Here is a 22,720-nt window from a genome sequence, read left to right as displayed (position 1 = left end):
TTGCATATGGGGAAATAACATGCAAAAATGCATTCAGGAGATTTGGTTAGCAAAAATGTGTGCCTATTATGCCAAATAAAATGTGAGAAATTAGGAGAAATTTGCACTAAGATCCTGAGAATGTCTTTCTATTTTCAAAAATGCAGACTGATGTGGAAATGTGGAGATCTAAACTTAAGACAGGAAAAATTAGAAAAAGACGAAAATTGACCGATTCACCTACCCCTACCCCCATCTTCCAGCCTCTTTGGCATTCACTCTGTTGCTGTAATGTAACTGCGCACAAAAGGTAGCACCATCAACTGGGAGCCCCTCTTCCATGATGGAAAACAAAACAAAAGTGGGTAAGTTTCTTTAAGAGGCAGGGGAGAGCGAAATGGTAAGGTAAGTCATCAGAAAGTAAGGATGGCTGTCAAGAAAAGCTCTCATAAAAGTAGGCTGGCTAAGTAAAAATCGACAGAAAGTAATTTACAAGGACTGGCCAAGCAGGTGAAATATAAGCATTAGTGAAAGCTGAGAGTTCTGTGAATCTGGGAGGGGGAGGGAAAGCTGGCTTAAATATATCACAGTTTCCTTTCCAGTAGTTCATTGGTTTTTCCCATAATAATCTCTTGTGTTTACTTTGGCATCAATGGAGAAAATGTCAGAGAAAGAGAGGTTGCAGTTTAGGCTTCCCTGCTCGATGGAGCTGAGCTATTCCAAGACTGCGGTAGCTATTTTCCAACAGATTAACATTCAAATGCTTGAGTGAGTTCATCCAATTCACATAAATCTGCATAGATTTTTTTATTATTAACTTATAACTTCTTTTTTTAGGAAGGCCACCTACAAACTGAATGGAGGTTGCATATCTTCAAACACAAACACATACACAAACCCACACTTTCCCAAATATAAGCAACTAGAGAACCTCTCTCTATATATTGTGCCAAGCAGAAAAGGTTTTAAACAAAAGGGTCCACTTCCCCCCCTTCTGTAAACAAACTAACTTCACTTGCTTGATAATTTTGAGAACATAATCCATGTCTCTACTACCTTTTTCTTTTAGAATGGAGGTCGGGGGTGTCTCTACACAGAGTGGACCCATTTAAATTAATAGACCTAAGAAGACCATGCTAATAAATTTCAGTGGGTCTCCTCTGTGTATGACTAACATTGAATCTAGCCTTGAGAGACAAAACAAACAAGCAAGACAGACACCAGAGTAAGCTTGTCACTGGTTGTAAGGCCGGACATTTGTTTAAGAAATATGAATGAATGAGAAAAAATAGGACAAAACATGGCCATCAAAGGGGGAGAGCATTGTTTCTCTCCTGAAACGACCCAATAATTGGTGGTGGGGGGGGATAAAATGGCCATAATTAGGAAGGGTCGCCACAATCAGTTCTTGGCCGTTGAAACCACAGGTGGTGACATAGGGAGGAGACAGAGAAAGTAAGTAAAATAGTCTCAAAAGCAACAAAAAGGAATATATGCAACTGGAACAAAGGATGTTTTTCAGGACAGACAAAAGCAAGTTCGTTGTCACACAATGCATAAGTTAAAGAATAGACTTCACACTCAGGAGATACAGTGACCGCCACCAAGTCAAGTGGCTTTGAAAAGAGGTTACATAAATTCATGGAGGATAAAGGCTATCTGTGGTGGCTGCTAATCATGATGACTCTGTACAGCCTCAAGGACCAAAACTCATATGTGCCAGAATTCCCATTTTTGGTAAATGCAAGCTGAGCGGCGAGAGTTTTGCTTATAGGCTTTCCATGAGCATGTGGCTGGCCATTGTGATAGCAGAATGCTGCGCTAGATGGGCCACTGGCCTGATCCAGCAGGGTTCTTCTGATGTTCTCAGGTCTTTAATATTATTGCTGCTATCATTATTAATTTATTCATACCCTGCCTTATTCCCTGACAGGGACTCAAGGTGGCTTACAGATAAAAATAAGAACAGCTAAAAACATGGGGGGGGGGCCACAATAATTAAAAGCAATTAAATGTTGATAGAATCCAAACAAGTTATATACAAGTTAAAATCTGTTAAAACCATACAGATAATTACAATAAAACAGCTTGACACTAGCCCTTCGATTAAATGCAGTCAGTTGCCAAAATTCTGTTGGAACAAGAAAGTCTTCATCTGCTGATGCAAGGACAAAGAGGAAGCCAGTTTGACTTGTCCAGGGAGGGAGTTCCAAAGTCTGGGAGCAGCCAACAAAAAGGCCCTCTCCTGCATTCCTACCAAGTTTGCCTGTGAGGGAGGCAGGGCCGAGAGAAAATGAAAACAAATATAGCATCGGACTCTTGAGAAACTGGTTTCATTTTGCAAATAAAAAGTGCATTGCTGATTGATTCTACATTACCCCGCAGTGTGTCTATTTGAAAACAGAGGTAGGTGGTCCTGGCAATGGTGGGTGGTGTATCCACACCTGCCCAATGATGTTGCAGGTTGGTATATACCAAGTTTGCAAACATTGCTTCATTTTTCATTCACCTGGGATAGGCAGAAAAAGGCATGGGATAACCTAATCAAGGGGAGGGCTTTCAAATGCATCTTAACCACACTCAGCCTTGTGGACAGCAGGATCTGGAATAAATCTAGGGTAAAAGCAGCATGTCAAGGATGACCATGAACTACTGTGCATTGAGATAAATGACATTTTTGTGCTAGAAATGAGCAAAGGTTGAAGGTAGGGAGTACAAGCCATAATCCAACTCCTTCCATTCTTCCATATGTTTAATTTATGCAGAATTGTTATGTGAACAGGATTTATGTTTGACCAGGTATCTGAACCCACATTTCCCCAATTAAAAAGCCCAGTAAAGATAACATTTGCTGACCCGTTTACATAGAACATTTATTTCAACTGCAAAGGCACAATTATTAAAATATATATTTAAAAATTATACTATAAAACCAGTATAAAAATAGACTGCACATGGTAACTGGCCGCACCACACTTCCTAATTTATTACGCTTTAAAGAGAATGGTTGGGAATGTTTTAACCTTAATGCTGGAGCAGATCAGCTGAGTGGGGTTTTCAACTTCAAACAGAAGTTTCACAAGACAATAAAGGTTATGTGGTCAACATTCCGTCATTGGTTCAATAGCTATTAATTTAAACGGATGTGACCTCTACATGACAAAGTTTCAAAGGTGTTCAGGGATGTGTGTGTGTTTTTTCGGGGGGGGGGGGATCTTATAAATAGGACTGGTGCCAGGTCAACCCAACCCTGTTGCTTTTAGACTTCCTAAAGAAAACAGCTCCAATGAACTATACACACAAGTTATGAAGAGTGAAGAACTAGGAAATACCTTGAGTTCCTGATATATTATGACCAGCTTGCCAAAGAAAGGAGCCAAACAGAATTCAAAAGGGTGCTAAACTCTGCAGTGCTAATGCATATAACAACATCCTCATACAAGCAGATGTGTTGCTTTTTTAGAAAGAAAAAATAACCAATTGTAAATTGCATTCAGCCTGTGTAGACTTCACCCAAGGGACTTCTTAAGAAATTAAACTAAAAGGGCGGAGGGGGGGAAGGAGAAAAAGAGAGAATGTGGAACCAATTTCCAAGGCCCCGTGATTCAAAGTCAATTAAATGATTCTGTCATCGACATGAGAAGGGAGAAAAAGTAACAGTTTATGCAACAAATTAGGTAATTGTGGACCTATGGACAAATGAGATTTCTTCCGTAACAACTGAATAAACGTTATGGTTGCACTTGGAAAGTTTATACGGAAATAGCCACTTAAGGGAGCAGTTCTCTCACTCTGGCTTCACCGGAAAGGAACATTGGAGAATAGTAAAAACTGCAGCAACGGTCAAATGTTTTGGGTTCCTTTAAATATTTCATTGCTGTTATTGTTACGTTCCTTCAGTGTCATTCTTGGCGGAACACGCTTCCGTTGTTTTGGACTCACTGGTATATTAGGCTAGCAGAATGCTTCTAGGCCTCACCTTTAAAACTTACCAGGCGTGGGGAACTCAGACCCAGTGGCCTATCCAAAACTCTGTAACTGGCCCTTGGGAGTCTCCCAAGGCTACAGCTCTCTCCCCAGGCCACACTCATCGCTTCACACCCTCATTGCCTGTTTTTGCCTGGCTGGAAGTACTTATTTATTTGTTGCCATGTATATCTCACCTTTTTTCCCCTCACGAGCTCAAGGTGGCAAACATGGTTCTCCCCCTCCTCATTTAATCCCCACAACAACCCTGTGAGGTAGGTTGGGCTGAGAAGCAGGGGCTGGCCAAATGTCACAGAGTGAGCTTCATGGCTGAGTGGGGATTTGAATCCAGATCTCCCAGACTTTAGCCCAACACTCTGACCACTACACCGCCCTGGCTGTCACTGGAATGCATCCTTGAGCTCTGATAATGCCAAGGGATGTGTGTGAATGTACATGGAGATTAGCCTATTGTACACAGGTAAAATGTACATTTGTTGCTCCACCCACTTTTCCTAATGGCCCAAGCCACCACTGGCACATGGTCCCTGGAAGATTATCCAGGAGGAAAGGCAGCCCTCCAACTGAAAACAGATTTCCACCCCTGCTACAGAGGGAAGGAAATGAGAGCACCTTTGAGCATCGTGGAGCAGCAGTAAATGCAAAGGTGCAGCATGAGGGATTCTGCTCTCTGATATTACATTTATTTAATGGTTTATATCCATCATATATGACTTCAAAGCAGCTTCCATGCAAGAAAAGCATCACCAGTAAAATACTTAGGAACTTAGAAAGCTGCCATTTAAACAGCTGGGCCTGTATTATTTTCTTACCATTATTTTCTTACATTTCTATCCCACCTTTCTTCTGTCCCAAAGCACCATACTAGTGATTACAATACAGCCACCTGTCCAGCCTCATCTTCGCCTCAGCAGAATGGCGGCCTCATGAAGGATACCCTAGAAAAGCCTCATGAAAACTGTTTCCTACAGATTCAGAACATCAATTGATCTAACCCAGTATTGTCTACACTGATAGGCAGCAGCTGCCCAGAGTTTAAGGCAGTGGGACTCGCCTAGCCTTACCTGGAGATGCTGGGGATTGAACCAGAGACCTTATGCATGCAAAGCAGATGCTCTACCATTTTGCTATGGACCTCCCCTAATGACTAACAGCAATCTAAGCATGGCTTAGAATTGTAGCATGAGGGGAACTCCATTTCCCAAGATTCTTTGAGTGAAGGCATGTGCTTCATAGGTAGGTTGGACTGTGCTTGAAAGGCATGGTGTGGATCTGTCCTTTATTTATATGCCTAGAGTGGTATTCCGCTAAGTTATACTCAAGAGTAGATTTATTAAAACCCATGGACTTACTCAAGTCCATTAGGTTCTATCAGTGAAGTCATTGCATCAATGAAATGGCTTCTCAGGCAACAGAACTTCCCCACTCTCTCCTCTTCTGTCTGCCCCACTGCATATGCCAAATCTTCTCTGGGGGTTCCCTGAACACTCTGAAGCAGATTGGGGATGCAGGGTGCACAAGGCAGAAGTAGAAGCTCCATTGCATGAGTAGAAGTCATTCCACTTGCTCAACAACTTTGTTGTCTTCAGTCCACTGATTTCAATGGTTCTCCTCTGAGTATGATTAACAATGGATATTGCCCATAGCCTTTGGACACAGAGCTAGATTTAAAGTATTTTAATTCTTATTACTTATTTTAAATATATATATTTATATACTGCTTTATAAATCTAAAGCAGTGTACAGTGTATAATTGCAAAATACAACAAATGGAATAAATCAGCTGAAACTCATGAACCAGTAATACACCGGCAAGCCAATCTGGTATTTGCGTGTGCAGGCAGCATTACTGGTCAGGAAATGCCTATTCAAGGAAATATGTTGGAAAGCAAATATGTTGGAAAGATAGTACAGTTGGTGTGTGCCTAATCTCTAATGGAAGGTTGTTCCAAAGCGTAGGTGTCATTACAGTAGGGTTATTCACATGTCACATTCAATAAGTGTACAGTCCATGTACCTGGGTCCACAAATAATTCCGTTGTAAGGAAAAGGTAAAGGTAAAGGGACCCCTGACCATCAGGTCCAGTCGTGGTCGACTCTGGGGTTATGGCGCTCATTTCGCTTTATTGGCCGAGGGAGCCGGCGTACAGCTTCTGGGTCATGTGGTCAGCATGACTAAGCCACTTCTAGCAAACCAGAGTAGCGCACGGAAACGCCGTTTACCTTCCCGCCTGAGTGGTACCTATTTATCTACTTGCACTTTTGGGTGTGCTTTCGAAGTGCTAGGTTGGCAGGAGCAGGTACCGAGCAACGGGAGATCACCCTGTCGCGGGGATTCAAACCACTGACCTTCTGATCGGCAAGTCCTAGGCTCTGTGGTTTAACCCACAGCGCCACCCACGTCCCTAATTCTGCTGTACACTTGTTTAATTATTCCCATTCAACAAGTGTACACTATGTGTACACAACATTTAGACTGTACAAGACGTGTACACTCTTTCCCATGAACACTTGAACAGAGGTAAGCGCTACTTGTGTTCAGCATAACATGTGCATGAGTCGGAAACCCTGAAGGTCTGCTGCACAGACAATACCAGGCTAGATGGACCGATGATATGACTCTGTTTAAGGCAGATTTCTGTGTTCCTATGTTGTTCCTATGATGCAAGGTTGAAGAAGGCTGCCATCAATAGTCCTCATATATAATATGAACATCCACAATAAAAACAGGTTCCTCCTACTTTAGAAAATTATTAGCATGACTTGAAATGAATGCTATTAGGCTACTCCCCACCAAAGAGAACCACAAGCAAGCCCAATATTCAGTACAACAGAGAGAAGAGAGACAAAGCAGAATTTGCATAGCAAACACATTTCATGCTTGTTTTGGACACGTGCCCTCAGTAAATATGTTTAAAGTCATGTACAACAAGCATATTTTATCACAAGTAACCATGTTTTAATAAACACTTCATCTTGCGTTTTTGTACTTCTTCAGTTCTTTCTCATCAGAATAATAGAAATATAACGCCATATATCACTGCAGAACACATTTCCACATAAACGCTGATAAGCACAAAATATTTTTCATCATTTACATTTTAACTGTAATAATATATGGCAGGATTAAAGCCGCATCCATCACGCGTCTAACTAACCTTGCTGTAATGAATTTTTAAATGTAATGGTTGCTGTCAGAAAGGAAAATCATACATAATGTCTTTTGACACTCTAGGCCCATGTTCGCATGGGTGTTTTTTCTCTCTCCTTGTGTGTGTATGTGTTTTTGCAAAAAAAAATAAAAAATAAAATAAATGTTAATGAGGAGCTTTTTGTTTGTTTGCTTTTTAATTAGGCTTCCAGGCTCCAAACTTCTCCTCCTCCCCTCTGTTCCTTTTCATCAGCCGAAGAGGTTGTCGAATGGAAGCGGGGGTGCAAAAAGAAATTGTGGGGAGGTGGGAAAGGAGAGGGGGGAAAAATATATTACTTGTGTTTCTCAAGTTGCCGCGAATGCTCGGCTCGCAGGAAATCCATATATCCGAGGTGCGCTAAAAGGAAGTCACATACCAGAAACAAAGGATTAGCAAAATCACAGGCACTAAAAGCTTCCCCGCACTGCCTGAAGGCTTGCTCCTGCTACCTGGGGCACTCTCTTGATGTTGGTGCTAAGAACCAGGTTTTGCAGTCAGGAGGGCCAGGCAAAGGGGCAAATGCGGGGGGAGAAGAAAGGTCAAGGGCGGCTATGGTCGGCTTCCCTCCTCTGCCATCGCGCCCTGCTTGAAATTACAGATAATCCGACCCATCAGAGGAGAATCATTAAAAATAATTTGCTTGTGCTTTCTGTTCTGTGAGATGCCCTCCCTCCTTTTCCTTTCTTTCGGCCCCCCTCCTCTTTCTCTCTCCCCCCCTCTCTTTTTTTGATACACTATTTTCTTCAGTGATTATCGCTGTGGACATGTTCTGGCCATATGGATAGGAGACGGGTTGAAGAGGCTTCTCAATACCTGAGTGGTTAATTAAGAGCTGTTGCTGGGTCTCCAGAAGCAGGTCTGAAATCCCTCTTCACTCACCGACAATGAGTAGCTTTTTTAGCTGCAGTCACTAGGGACAGCCAAAAGCGGAGGGTAATTATTTGAGATAACATACAGCTGAAGCGTGTGTGTGTGTGTGTTGGTGGAGAGGGAGGCGGTGGGTGTGCATTTGAAAAGAAGAGAGCGGTAGAGAAAAGTCTATAATAAAAAGGTCAACATCTCCTATTTTTCAGTACAGTGTCGGCAATCTGTAATGCTTTCTCTCTCTCTTTTAGAATGAATGACATCGGATTCTCTCTCCCGCTCTGCTTTTTTTTTTATAAAAAAAATTATAATACCCACTTAAATGAATATCTTATTTTGTATTCAAACTTTGCAATTGTGAGTTCAAGCCTGCCATTCCAATCTGAATAAGCTATTCTTGCTTTATCAGTGCGCTGCCCTGAATTGCCTTTGATTGCTTTGTTGCAAAAGAGCAGTAATTTCTCCCATTAACCCATGAAAACCCTGAGCCCTCTCAAGAACAAAAGAAAAATAAAAGAGGAAACGAAACCAGCGAATTAAATGAGGGAAGCCCTCAAATTGCTATCAAGGAAGACGACGGGATTCAACCACTGGGAGAGATTGACGTATTTCCGAGCCAACCCAGGAACTATTATACAGGGAAGGGGACTCTGTGTTTATGATTTGATTTCAAGCACAAACTAAAGTTCCATTATTCTTGGATTTCAGATATGTAGGAGCAGAATTGCTTCATGGAGAAATGCTACGCGGTTCCCCCACCATACTGAGTAATTTAAGATAGCAGGTCAACTGCTATCTTGTTTGCTAAATCTTTTCACCTTGATGGTGTACAAAGTGACTATTCAAGTCAGAAAAACCATAGACACATGACATTAAAACTAGCACACAATAGCTACATTTCATATCAAATATGTATTTATTAATCCCACGGCAGGAAAAATGAATAGCTTTGCAGAATTCGTATCCAGAAAATTCAGATTCCACCTTCTGGAAAGGTAAAAGTCACTAAGGAAATCTGAAGTTTTTGCTTCAGTTCCTTGGAAAATGTCTCTTTGATCTCAATAAAAGCATTTCACTGCCTGAAAAGGAATTTGATGCCATTTGCAATTACGAAGAATACACTGAATTTCCAACTTGTTGTGAAAAGTCATCTCAGTGAAAGCTGAACCACATGGAAATAGTCTTGCATTTCTGAATAGAAAAGAATTTTAAATTTGCCACATTTAGGTATGAATGAGAAACATGAGTACATTTATAGATGCGGAGCAGTATTTCCCTTTTGACTCTCTCCAGCCCAGACAAATGATACAAGCTCACTTGTATTATTCTGTTTTGTATTTCCAGAAAATCCCCACATGTGATCTTCACGTCCACAGTTACATGATGCTTACACCAACCCTGATGATCTGTACTGAAAGAGGAAAAGCAGTCAAAATCCAAGGGAAGGGGTTTGATTCCTCTGGGTAATATTTAAGAGTCAAACATAACAGAAGCAGATGTATTTTCAAGCAGATTTCTTTGGTGATCAAAACATACTTGTTTTAATGAGGTTGAGCTCCCAAACCAGAAACTTAAGATTAATAAATAGGTAAATCCAACTGCATTGGTATGTTTGCTTGTCATTTTATAGCCATATAGCTGCATAAGAATGATGTGTGTGTATGTGTGTGTGTGTTATATTTCCTCAGTTCACATTTTGATGCAGACCAACCTCCCAAACAAATACACAAACCAAAACACAGCTATCCTTCAGAATTCACACAACTCGAAAGGTCACAATGCAGTTTCTCTAATGAAATATATGCATAAATTAGGAAAAATAGCATACCCAAAATGCATTATGGTAAGAGAAAATTGCTTTCAAAAATGCATATTTTGGGGAAAACTGCATACAAAAGTGTGCATATGAGGAAGAAGATACACAAAAAGGTGTACAATTTTCTGTGCAGACTTTTTAAAAAAAAAAACTAAAAAGAATTGCAAACTGATGCAGAAATGGAACAAAATGGACTAAAGATCAGAAAAATGAGAAGCTGAAATTGACAGAATTGTCCATCCCTAACTGTGTTATGCGTGTGTGTGTTTATACACACACACACAAACACAAAGCCTAGCCAAGGGAAAGAAAAGGGATTGTTTCCAGTTCTTTTTTGCTTTCTCAAACTCAAACAGCGTTTCTCTGGTAATAGTAGTTTTGCCAGCGTAGCTGTCTCAGCTTTGTTTAGAAACTGCCCAATATGTTAATTATCTTTCTTTACCTCTGTGGCATTCTACTGTCAAACTGTACAGCAGTCTTTAGAAAATAAAAGCGAACACCCTAAGCCGCTGTACCCAGCTTCCAGAATATCTTTTCACTGACAATGCCAGAGCTGTCAGATCAGAAGGGGCGTCAGTCGAATAAAGGTGGGCAGATGTGTGATAATGAGAGAGGAGGCATACAGATGCTAATATAACTGTTCAGCAGAGCCGTCTTCGTTAAGCAGACCCAGGTAGCAGCTGCTGACTGTCAGGCGCTGGAATGCTGCTTTTCTCTTGATTCCCGTTTAAGATCGGCTGCGTTCGCTGTCTGTCAGTGAACTTTTCCCTCGCAGGAGCCCGGACCCCTAGGTGATCAGTCACATTTCGACATAACTAGATGTCAAAAGAAGTTTAAGTTGTATGACGAACTCTGATGCGTTCCCTATGCCGGCTGACAGGACCAGCCCTCCAAGGCGCCTTATTAACAATGCACCTGGAAGCTCTGGAGTATTTCCCCCCCCCTCCCTGTGTTTTGCTTTCTTATTAAAACGCCGACTAAGTTTTTGTCAATATCCATGTCAGCCTCTGTAAGCCAGAGACAATGTTATCACAGCCATAATTTCATTTCAGATTGGAATCGCGGACTTTTCAAGCGGGCAAGCTGTTGTGGGGTTAAGTGGGGTGCTGGGAGGTGGGGTTTGAGGGGGCTACTTTATTTGCTTTGGGAATTGCCCAAGTTGCTGTATCATGCATTTGAACAGGGTCATTTATTTATTTATCTTGTTTATATCTCCAGGGCCGTCTTTACACAGGGGTGCAAGGGGTGCGGGGCACCTGGGTGTTAAAATGTGGGGGGTGCTTGGAGCTGAAACTGCCTAAGCTCTTAACTATCTACCTGTTATGAAATAATAAATAATTTTGATCAAGCTAGAAAAACAAAATACATATATACCTAGGTATTACTGAAGTGTATACGTACTGTTTCACTAAAGGACTTTCGACTTTGTGCGCTCATTTACCAAAGACATGCCGCGCCAGTGGCGGCGCTTTTCATTCACAATGGCGGAGCTTGTCAGACTAAACGATGGCGCTTGTCATTCACAACGGTGCCGTGCACGCGGAATTAACTCTTATATCAAAATATTATGTTACATATTGTATTGAGCTGCTATGTGGCAGCAGGGTCAGCAGCACAACTGATGTTTCTCCTAAGTAGGTGCCTAAACAATACTTATAAGTTTAAGTGTGGTGGTGGTGTATACTTAAGTATAAGTGTATTGTAAATAAATGAGCAAATGAAAAAGTTTGTTTCTTTTCCTTCCTTTTGTAAACAAGAGATAAGGTGTAAGTGTGGTGTCTGACATAAGCATAACAAAGGTTAATTTGGGGGCTAAACTAAATTTAGGGGGGACTCTGGGCGGATCTTTGCATATGCTAAAGACGGCCCTGGATATCTCACCTTTCCTCCAGGAAGCTCAAGGAGGAATACCCCTTCTATTCTCACAACAACCCTGAGAAGCTCTCTGACAGCAAGTTATTGGCCCAAGGTCACCCAGTGGTCATGGCTGAGTGGGGATGTGAACCCTGGTCTCCCTGGTCCAACATTCTAAAACTAAATGGCATAAACTGCTCACAATTAAAATCAAATGCATATAAATTATAACACATCCCCTCAGCTGCTGGGGGGGGGGGGGCGACCGATAAAAATAGAAAAAAAACAGAATGGAAAGCTAATGGAACATAAAAGCATTGCAGGCCTTCTTGCAACGTCTATGCAACCAGGCACTAGTCAGTGATACTGTAATAACGGGACCACCGCAGAAAAGACCCTACCCTGGTATTCTGTAGTCCTTAACGTCCTTAAGGAAAATGACTTTTGGGGAAATCTTATATTCAGAAGCAGGCATGCCATCTAGGGGAGGTGGTGGTGGAGGGGGTGAGTCTCCTACATTTTCACTGAGGGGGTCTCCTCAATATTCTGCAGCTGGGCTGGCTCCATTGGGCTCCATTGGGGCATCTGTCAGCAGCTCATGCCTCTGTGAGTATTTGCAGGAAGATTCCCTGGCACCCATACTGAGATAAAAGAGATGCTGAGAGGTAGGTATGGACTTGAAGGGGTGGGGAGAGAATGGCTGAAGAGATAGCTTCAGGAAATGCACCACAGTATTTGGTGCTTCCAGCAAGGCCACAGTCAGGCGTGGACAGGAAAGGACGTCATTCTCTAGGGAGCCCAGGAGGAGGTTGATGGGGGTGGAAAGAAGCACAGAGGTCCAGCTAGAGAAGGAAGAGGGAGGAACATGAGCTGCAGAAGGTAGGAGAAGAGCATAGGAGGCTTCTGTGATGAACCAAGCTCTTGAGTTCTGTGAACAAAGGGCTCACCAGGTCTACTCTGAAGCAATAGTGGCCTGGCACTCTGAGGAACCTCAAGAGGTTGGGTTAGAGGGCAGACCACCCCACTGTGAAGCATAACCAAAACATATATAAAACACACATATATATAAAACACACAAACATCCAATGCAGATTCTGGGTGGAATAATAACAACAACAACAACTCCACTTAGAAGGCTTATTGAAAAAGGAAAGTCTTCAACAGACAACAGGCAGGGCTGGAAAGAACCCTGTGTAGAAAGTACTAAGCTGGATGGACCAATGGTTTGGTTCAGCACAACACAGTTGGATCAGAACAAAGGCCCATCCAGTCCATCACTCTGTTCTCACTGTGACCAACCAGATGTCTATGAGAAGCCTACAAGCACAACGTGAGCGCAACAGCACCCTCCCCAGTATTGGGTATTCAGAGGCATACTACCTCTGGCAGTGGAGGTAGAACATAGCTAGCAGTCATTGATAGGTTTATTATCAGCCTTCAGTTCTGAATTATGCTTCTCTCAGTGGTGGTGGTAGACAAGACCACCCTGCTTCTCAGCACAGTGCATCTTTGGCAACATGTTATTTGCAGTGATGCTTCTTATTCAAAATAGCGAAGCAAAACAGGAAGGATATAAACAGTAATGGCCAAGGGCACAAAAAAAGAAAAGGGGTGTTCCTCAAACTGGCATGAGGTGGGGAATATATTAATAAAAGTACAACTGCTCGCTGTGCTTCGACCGAAATGTCTTCTTTGAGGGAACAGTGAACATTGTTTATAAATCCTTGTCTTTGTCCACCCTTTTCCTTTTGAAAGGTGGTCCCTCAGTGTTCTAATTTACACAGAGAAACATTCTTTTGCAATCCATACCTTTTCTCTCTCTCTCTCTCCTCTGCCTCTCCCATATCAATATAATCCTTAATTAAACACTTCTTTGGCTGGTTTATATTCACTAATGCTCTCTAATATAAAACAAGATGTCTCCCCCTAGATCTTCGTACTTAGTTGCCTGAAGCTCATTAGCCCATGTGTTTCTTACCCTGGAGTTTTAAATATTTAACTAGCTAGGATTCGTTCAAGAGGTCTTAACCTTATAATTTGTAATAACGTAGGGATCTCCTATCTGAAGTGCATGTTATTAAAAAAAATGTTTCTTTCTTCTGCCCTGAATTGATTTGCTTTTACTTCTTGTAATCAAGCTAAGAGCTATTAGGGGCAAAACCATTGCAGGTGCCCATTTATTTCATTGTAGTAAATCGTAAGTGATGATAATAGATTTCTTAACGAAGATTGATCTTCAAAAACAAAAACAAAAAAACTAAGGCCATTGAACAGTAAGATTTGTTTTTGAATAAAATGCATAGTTGTGGTGATTGATTTATGGGTTGGGGGAATGGGGTGGACTGGAAGTTTACTAGACTCCATTTTTATTTATGAAAACATTTATATCCTGATTTCCTCTTATAAAAACACCATTCAGAGTGTTCCAGCACACATAGCATTACAATTCTACAAGGTGACAATTGCAAAAAGAGACAGAAATAAGCACTTACGTAAGGGGGCTTAGAGGACTCCCTCCTCACATGAGAGTTGCAGGACCAAAAGAGCTAGTCAATCCGTGCCATGAACCGCAGTCACGTCCCACATTAGATATGGGTTCAATGTCCGAAGAGGCTCGACAGATGTAGCACTGTAGCTTAGTGGTAGAACATCTCCAGGTAGTGCTGGGAAATGCTCCCTGTATCAAAACCTGAGGACAGACAGTATTGCCAGTGTGGACAATCCTGAGCTAGATTGGCCAATGGTCTGAAGCTCCTATGGAAGGAAGATCCTATGTTGCTACAATTTTTCATGCAATTGGAGGGGGAACCTGGTCAAATCAAGGATCCCACACATGGGGAACTTCTATGTGCACACACTGGTCTATGCACAGAGACCTTTCATATGCTGGCCAAATATGTAGATGGTGCGGTGACTAGCCTTTTTGGTCTCCCATTTGCCCCCAACAAGCTCTCAATGTGCATGTTTGTGTATGTTGTGTCTGAGAGTCATTTGAATTCCCCTAGAGTGTACTATCCACTATGTACAACATAGTGCACAAGCTTTCAGGTTTCGGCCAGGGCAAAGGCCTCTTATATACCTGCTGAGATTGACAAGGCATTCGACCCTCACCTGAATCTCATAACTCTCCTGACAGGTGATTTGGTCTGCAGCCACAGTGTGGAAATAAAGGATGAGGTTGCCCACCAGATACCAGGCACTCTACTATTCAAATTAGACCCAGTGTTTTTGTTACAATCCCCTTCTCAATTAAGTAACCAATTTTAATCTAAAATTTAACTTCTCAAAACTTTCTTATTTGTTAATTTGAGCAAGTAAACTACTGCTCTCACTTCATTACAAACAGTATTTCTACTTGCAACACACTTGAGCAAACCTGCTTTTCTTCCTTTCACAGATATTTTGTTGCCATTTGCAACTGTAGCTGCCTCTGATTAGTTATCATTTAACTCTTTGGGGAAATAGTTTTGGGGGATAGTTTTGATGAACTGCAGAAGCATTTTTAGTTTGCTTTCAGTTGCCACCCTGGAACTTTTATTAGTGCCACTTGGTTTTGTACGATTCCTTGCAAATAAAGGAAAACAACTTTCTGCTTTTACTATATATGTTGATAATATAATTTTGGTTACTGTTAAAAAACAAGATTGGGCACAGGCCTGGCCAGGACATAGGTGTCCTGACTGTGACAAAGGTGATCTGTGTGCTTGCTTGCTTGATCAACAGCTGTTGGGAGCTGCTCTCCCTTCTTATGGTCTTTGTACTGGACCTGGAGACTCCAATAGAGAGCACTCCATGTTAAGAAGGAGGGCACGTGGGCACCCTATCAAATGACAGGATAGGAGCTACATGGAGCAGGGCCTTTTCACTGGTGGTGCCCACTGTATGCCTCACTCTTCCCAGATGTTCTCTTTTGGCCTGTATTTTGTAGTTTTATAATTTAGGAAGACTTTGGAAGAACTGGTTGACAAGTCTTATCAGTTGCTTACATATGAGCGGATTTTATTTGCTGCTATTCTGGGTTTCTGGTGCACCAGGGTTTACACCAGCGTAATAGACTTGGCCAGGATGACAGAAGCGATACAATTTATGAGCTTTCTCCATTATCTGCACAGCAGGGGGTGTTCAGTCAACAATGCAAAGGCTGAGCTGAAGCGTTGCCTGCTGGTTACCTGCTTTCAGCAATAGGAGTCACTGTTTGGTAGTACCCAATTGGTTAGCTGTCAGATTCAAGAGCTCCCTTTTGGTGGCTCTTAGGTAATTCACAAAATACAGAGTCCATTCATAAAACACAGTGTTCATTCATAAAGCAGTAACATAAATCTCCATTGTTACATATTGGGTGTATATTTCAGCGGTTGAACATAAAGGTTTATGGCCATGCTGTAGTGCAGTGCTTATGCAACTGTGAATAAAAGGTGGCTGGGCTCATTGTCTTGGGGTTTGGGGGGGGAGGTGACAAAACTGATTTCCAGTAAGTGCCCCCCTTTATTTCCACAACTCCTTGAGTCTGTATTCTGAATAGTGGCACCAGGGACCTAGTAGGTGCAGGGCTTCTCAGTCCAATCCCTGCACAATCTCATCAGGACTGACCTTAAGGCAATTGGAGCAATTTGGCCAAATTGTGCCCCGTGTACCATTCCTAAGGGGCCCCCTGTACCAGGGCAATCTAGATGAATTTTATTTGTATCTATAAGATTTTGCAGACTTTAGCTGTGAACTGGGGCCCTACAAAAAAAAAAAATTCAAGTTGCACCCCACTGCTTCAAATTGGGCCCCACTGACTCGCCCTGAGTCTCATAGTTGCTAGGCCTGAGTTGCCCTGTCCTTGCATGAAGTCTTGGGTTTGCAATTTTGGGAGAGGGGAGACTGCGGCACTAGGGAGAGGGCAGGCTGGTGCAGTCTCCAATATTTAGAGGCCTGAGTTCCCCTGCCTTTGAGGTCCCCTAGATTTAGAGGCCTAAGTTGCCCTGCCCTCACATAAAGTCTTGGGTTTGCAATTTTGGGAGAGGGGAGACTGCCCGCTGGGGAGTGGGTGGGCTGGCAAGGCCCACTAGATTTAGAGGCCCTAGGCTTCAACCTACTTAGCCTATACATAAATCCGGCACTGAGCACAAGCAAAACATGAGCACAACAGCAGGACTCTCTTCACTTGCAATTTCCAGAAACTGGTATGCAGAGGCTTACTGCCTCTTACAGTGGAGGTAGAGCATGGCTATTGTGGCTAGTAACCACTGGTAGTCTTATCCTCCCTAGATTTGTCTAATCCTTTTTTACAGCCATCCAAGGCATCTAATATGGATCTTGGAATTAAAGAATACAGTTTTACTATCCCATATTGAGCAGAACATTTATTGATCAAAACAGGACAGGAGGGAGAAGATGCTGGGTGAGGGGAAATCTTGATGGGTTTTAGTGGCAGGAATTTTACAGCCTGAGGGCCACATTCCCTTCTGGGCAATCTTCTGAGGGCCACATACCATTAGTGGGTGTGACTAGAAGCAAATGTGGGCAGAGGAACTAATTTAAATGTAATCTAAGCTAGTTTCTACACAGACTCATACAACCCTCTCTACCCTTCATCCAGGGAAGTAAGAGGCGCAATCAGAATTCAAGGACATATTCCAGCCAGGCAAAAACACTCAGGGTGCAAAGCAAGGCCCGGGCAGAAGAGATGTGGCTTGTGGGCCAGATCAGCTTGGAGGGTTCCCCACTTGTAATTTACTTGAACATATTATGTAATTAGCTTTTGTATCTCAAAAGAGTGTACCTGCTAAAGCTACTTCTTGCACACAGGGCTCCTGGTCATCAAGAATTTCAGATAGAGCCCTGCTGCAGGTGCCTTTCTTATTTGCTGGGAGGTTGTCATCCACCCGGAGGGGGACTGTTATGTATGTTCCTGCCTGTCCCCTGCTCTGAGCTTGCGTCCGCATAACAATTCAGGCCAGGCTTCTGAAGCCTGCATTGTGATTCGTTGCCCTGGCACAAAACAGCCAGTCAGGCATGAGGTGGGTGTCACCAGGGGCTGGCTGAAGTATATAGAAATCAGACCTTTCCCCCTGTTTTTCCAGGTCTGTTCCTGGTGTAGTGGTTAAGAGCGGTATTTCTCGTAATCTGGGGAACCGGGTTCGCGTCTCCGCTCCTCCACATGCAGCTGCTGGGTGATCTTGGGCTAGTCACACTTCTTTGAAGTCTCTCAGCCCCACTCACCTCACAGAGTGTTTGTTGTGGGGGAGGAAGGGAAAGGAGAATGTTAGCCGCTTTGAGACTCCTTAAAGGGAGTGAAAGGCGGGGTATCAAATCCAAACTCCTCCTCCTCCTCCTCTTCTTCTTCTTCTTCTTCTTCTTCTTCTTCTTCTGCCTCAATAAATCCTTTAAGCTGAATCACTATCTTGGGCCTTGCTTGAACCCACGTTTACTTCAAGGACAACTTTGGAATTCCCTCTGCTATCAAGAGGGCCAGCCAAGACATGCTGGCACCCTCCAATTTCCCGTGTAGAATGCATCTGGAGTAGCAGGCTCCATCTAAATATATTGAAAGCATGATGCACTGAACAGTCATGGCTTCACCCAAAGAACTCTGGGTACTATAGTTCCTAAAAGGTGCTGAGAGTTATTAGAAGACCCCTATTCCCTTCACAGAGCTATAACACTCAGAATGGTTTAACAGTCAATCCCTCTTTCCAGAGAACTCTGGGAATTGTAACTTTGTAAGCAGAATGTGGCTCTCCTAAAAATGCTCAGCATTCTTAGCAAACTACAATACCCAGGATTCCTTAGGGTAGAGGTATAACGGTTTAAAGTGGCATGACACTGCTTTAAATGAATAATGCAGATGGGGCCTTACTGTTAGTTTTCTAGAGGGATGGTAATACTTTTCTATTTCAAATGAGCTTCTGCAGCCAATTTTTAACCTGCTTGCTGTTATTTCCTTTGCAATGTGTTCTACACTTTTTCTTTTTGAAGGTATACATGGAATCCTCCATTGGATTCATACTATTGGTTTCAATCTGGATTAATTTTAAATATCATTGCAATTGCAATTGTTCACAAGCTGTCTTGCTAGCCCATTGGGTTGAAAAGGCGGAGTAAAAATGATTTTACAATGCGGTTGGGGGGGGAGAAGAAATGCATATTTTTTGGGACTGCAGATTATTGAAAGACCACCCAATGTGCTCCATTGCTGCCAAGTGTCAAAAATGTCAGCAGATTCCAGTAATGACACTGTGACAGAAACAGTCAGGGAGAAATATTATACTTAACTGAAGGAGATGGAAGGATAGCCATGCATTTTCATGACGGAGGTGGGAGGAGGTCTGTGGCAGGGTACATACTCAAGCCAGACAGCCTAACCTCCCAGTTCAGTAGGCCTCTGTCACCACCACACACACACTCACAAAATATGACTCTCCTTTTCCTCTGAAAGACAATTAAAATGAGTTAAACATATGAAAAAGGGTCGTGCATTGTTCAAACATGACCACAGGTTAAAAACAGTAGTCCCTCTCTGGATTTATGAAAAATTGCTTCACTGGCAAGAATCAGAAATTGTGTGTAACAAGGGACCAGTTCAAGCACTTGCCCAAACTAGTTTATTAAACCGAAGGCTATAAACAATTTTCACAAATATATATCCGGTTTTCACCATCCTTTTGATCTGTTCTACTGACTTGAAGGTAAATTATTATATCCAAGGTAGAATTTTCTAATTGCATTCATGAAAATATGTGTGTGTGTATGAATTGGGAACAGCTGAGATATCTAAAATGGTAATTTGTTATGCTTATGTGTGGAGACCAGATGAAGTGATTTGACTCTATGCATCTGGCAAGCACATTTTTTCTTGGGGTGGGGCGGGGGAATATGGTATGAAACCATGCCACAATAATATGTGCTCAATCCTAACAAGGGAAAGCAAAAGGTCCTGCACTCATAAACCGTTCAAAACAATCAGTAGCCCTGAAATGAGATTTAATGTTCTTTTTCCCCCTTGGAAACAAAATCTCTACACTTGTTTTTTTTCTTTTCCCCTCCCGTGTTAATCATCAATGAGCAAGCAGCCTGGTGCAAGCAGATAACAAGAACCCCAGAAAAAGTGAGAATATACTTTTTTGCCCATTACATGTTTCAAAAGTCCATCAGAATGCATTTGTCTCCAGACTTTTTATTCACTTTCAAAGGGTTAAACAACCTATTTACAGAGCTGTCAGTGATCTGTATCCCCAGTGGTGGACAGAGAGAAAGGGGTGGTGAGTGGAAAGGAGGGGGGGTAGAATAAGAAAAGACTAGCCTAGTTTTGTTCAGCATCTAGACTTGTCTTCTTGGCCTGTTGTTGTTACCGTCGTGTAATATCCATGACAATCGTGTTGTGCCTCCCCCCCCCCCCTTTTTAAGGGAGCTTCTGTAGCTTCAAATCTGAGGGGCCATTTTAAGCCAGTAAAGGGCTTTATTTATGTGGTTTTGAAAGAGTTCTGTGAAGGGCCTTCCACTCAAAATCCTCTTCAGCAGGTCATCCCAGTTTCAAAAGGATTTAGACGCCGAGGCGTTGATCAGTACTTCTATCACGTTCTAATAGACTGACATGAACATTTGGGCTTGAATGACTCAAGGGGGTGGGGGTCGGGATGGGTGGTGGCGAGGAGAAAGCCAGGGAGGGGGAGGGAAGGGGGGAACGATGCAGATATGCCCTAAATTGGACTGACGCACAAAGCCGCTGAGTGCAATTGACTGACGAGGCAACCCCTCACACCCTTCTTTTTACACTTCTAACCAGTGCCGCACAAAGAAGGAGTCGTGGGAAGCTGGAGGGGAGGGAGAAAAAGCATATCCACTTTCATGGACCATATGGAAATTTTGTTTTGCGTACAGAGAACAGTGCCTGATCAACGTGACCTTAGCTGCCATATGTGTACGGTGAATAGTAAACAGAGCAAAACCACTCGGCTCCCTTGACCCTTAGCATATGGACGTCCCTTCCAAAAGAGACTTTGTTTTATTTCTGCAGAGTGCATCCACTTTCCCTTGGTAACCCCGGGGGGGGGGCGGAGAGAGGAGGTGGCGAGGGTGGATTTCAGAAGATTTGTTAATGAATTGCTCTATTGACTTATATCTGTGCTTGCTTCATTAGAGGAAAAGAAACACCTTCTTTAAAAAATAAAACTATGTTTTTACTAAGATGGCAGGAATTGCCTACCTTTTGTTAAGAAGTTGGTAATCAGTAAAGCTGTCATCTAGTTTAAATTAATGCATTGTGTCAATTTAACATTGCTCATGCTGTAGTTTGAGCATCTTTCAAGCCCTTGAAAATATTTTTCCCCTTCCTTCCCAGAGGCTGCATCCTTAGGCCAATGCATTGTTTGAAAATAACCAAATGGATGACCCTGATGCTGGATAACTTTAGAGCACCAAACTAAATGGAACTTGGTGAAACTCCATAACACCAGCCTCTGTAGCACCACCTGTCTTATGGTGAACTTTCAATGGAGCTTTGCAACCCTGGTCTTAATGACCCGAGTTCTCAACTCTTAAATAACAATATTTTATTCTTCACTAATTTCAAAATCTGGTAAATCAGCTAGGGAACACAGAAACATATGAAGTTGCTTTATACTGAATCAGACCATTGGTCTATGCAGCTCAGTATTGTCTACACAACGACTGGCAGCATCTCTTTGGGATTCCAGGCAAGGGAGTCTCTCCCAGCCCTAGCTGGAGATGCTGGGGATTGAACCTGGGACCTCCTGCATGCAAGGCAAATGCTCTACCACTGAGCTACAGCTCATTCCAAATAAGATATCATCTACACTGATAGACAGTGGCTCCCCAGAGTTTCAGGTAGGGGACATTCCCAGTCCTACTTTTGAACCTGGGACCTTCTGCATGCAAAGCCATGTGCTCCACTACTGAGCTTACAGACACTTCTCAAAAGGGGGCACTTCTGTTCATTCCACTGAGTGGGTCTTCGAACCTCTTCTTAGATGGCACCACTGACATTGCAGGCTTTGTTGTTTAGTTGTGTCCAACTCTTCATGACCCCATGGACCAGAGCACGCCAGGCACTCTTGTCTTCCACTGCCTCCTGCAGTTTAGTCAAACTCATGTTAGTAGCTTCGAGAACACTGTCCAACCATCTCTTCCTCTGTTGTCCCCTTCTCCTTGTGCCCTCAATCTTTCCCAACATCAGGGTCTTTTCCAGGGAGTCTTCTCTTCTCATGAGGTGGCCAAAATATTGGAGCCTCAGCTTCAGGATCTGTCCTTCCAGTGAGCACTCTGGGCTGATTTCCTTCAGAATGGATAGGTTTGATTCAAAAGCATCAATTCTTTGGCGATCAGCCTTCTCTATGACATTGCATGCTACCATCACTCAAAACAACAGACTATCATTCCAGCTGAAAAATATTTTGGTAGGTAAGGATGGCCCATCACATGTTGGTGAACTTCAGCTTTCATAATCCCTGATTCAGAACCTGCTGGAGTATGAAAGCATTTGAAAGGTTATTAGCTCCCCTTTCTTGTTTTAAACTCACACCCCACAGTGAGAGCAGATCCTTCTTTTAGACCAGCCCCAAGTACTCTCCAGATATTTAGGACTACAATTCCCATCATCTCATTGGTCTTTCTGGCTGAGGTTCATGCTGTTCAACAACATCTGGAGGACATCATGCCCTATGCCTAGCGCTCACTTTAGTGTTTAAAGCCCTAAATGACTTAAGCCCAAAATAACAGAAAGAATGGTTGTTAAGGTTGGTAGAGCTGGACCTCTTAGTAGTTCCATCACCCTTGGGATTTCAGGGAGCACTGGCCCATGAGAGAGCATTCTCTGTGAGAGCCCCTAAGTTTTGAAATCCCCCCTCCACAGATGTGTTTGAGGCCTTCATCATATAATTTTTGGCATATGCTGAACATACACCTCTTTAGCTTGGTCTTTGGTACATGTACATATATGTATATGTACATATATGGATATATAGACCCACCCTATTTCCCTAATTGTAATTTGTTTTAACTGATTGTGTTGTGGTTCGAGGACCCG

The sequence above is a fragment of the Podarcis tiliguerta genome, assembly GCF_965153285.1.
Source record: "Podarcis tiliguerta genome assembly, chromosome: 8".
NCBI classification, from domain to species: domain Eukaryota; kingdom Metazoa; phylum Chordata; class Lepidosauria; order Squamata; family Lacertidae; genus Podarcis; species Podarcis tiliguerta.
The sequence above is the reverse complement of the archived record's forward strand: the minus strand, read 5'-3'. Positions refer to the sequence as shown.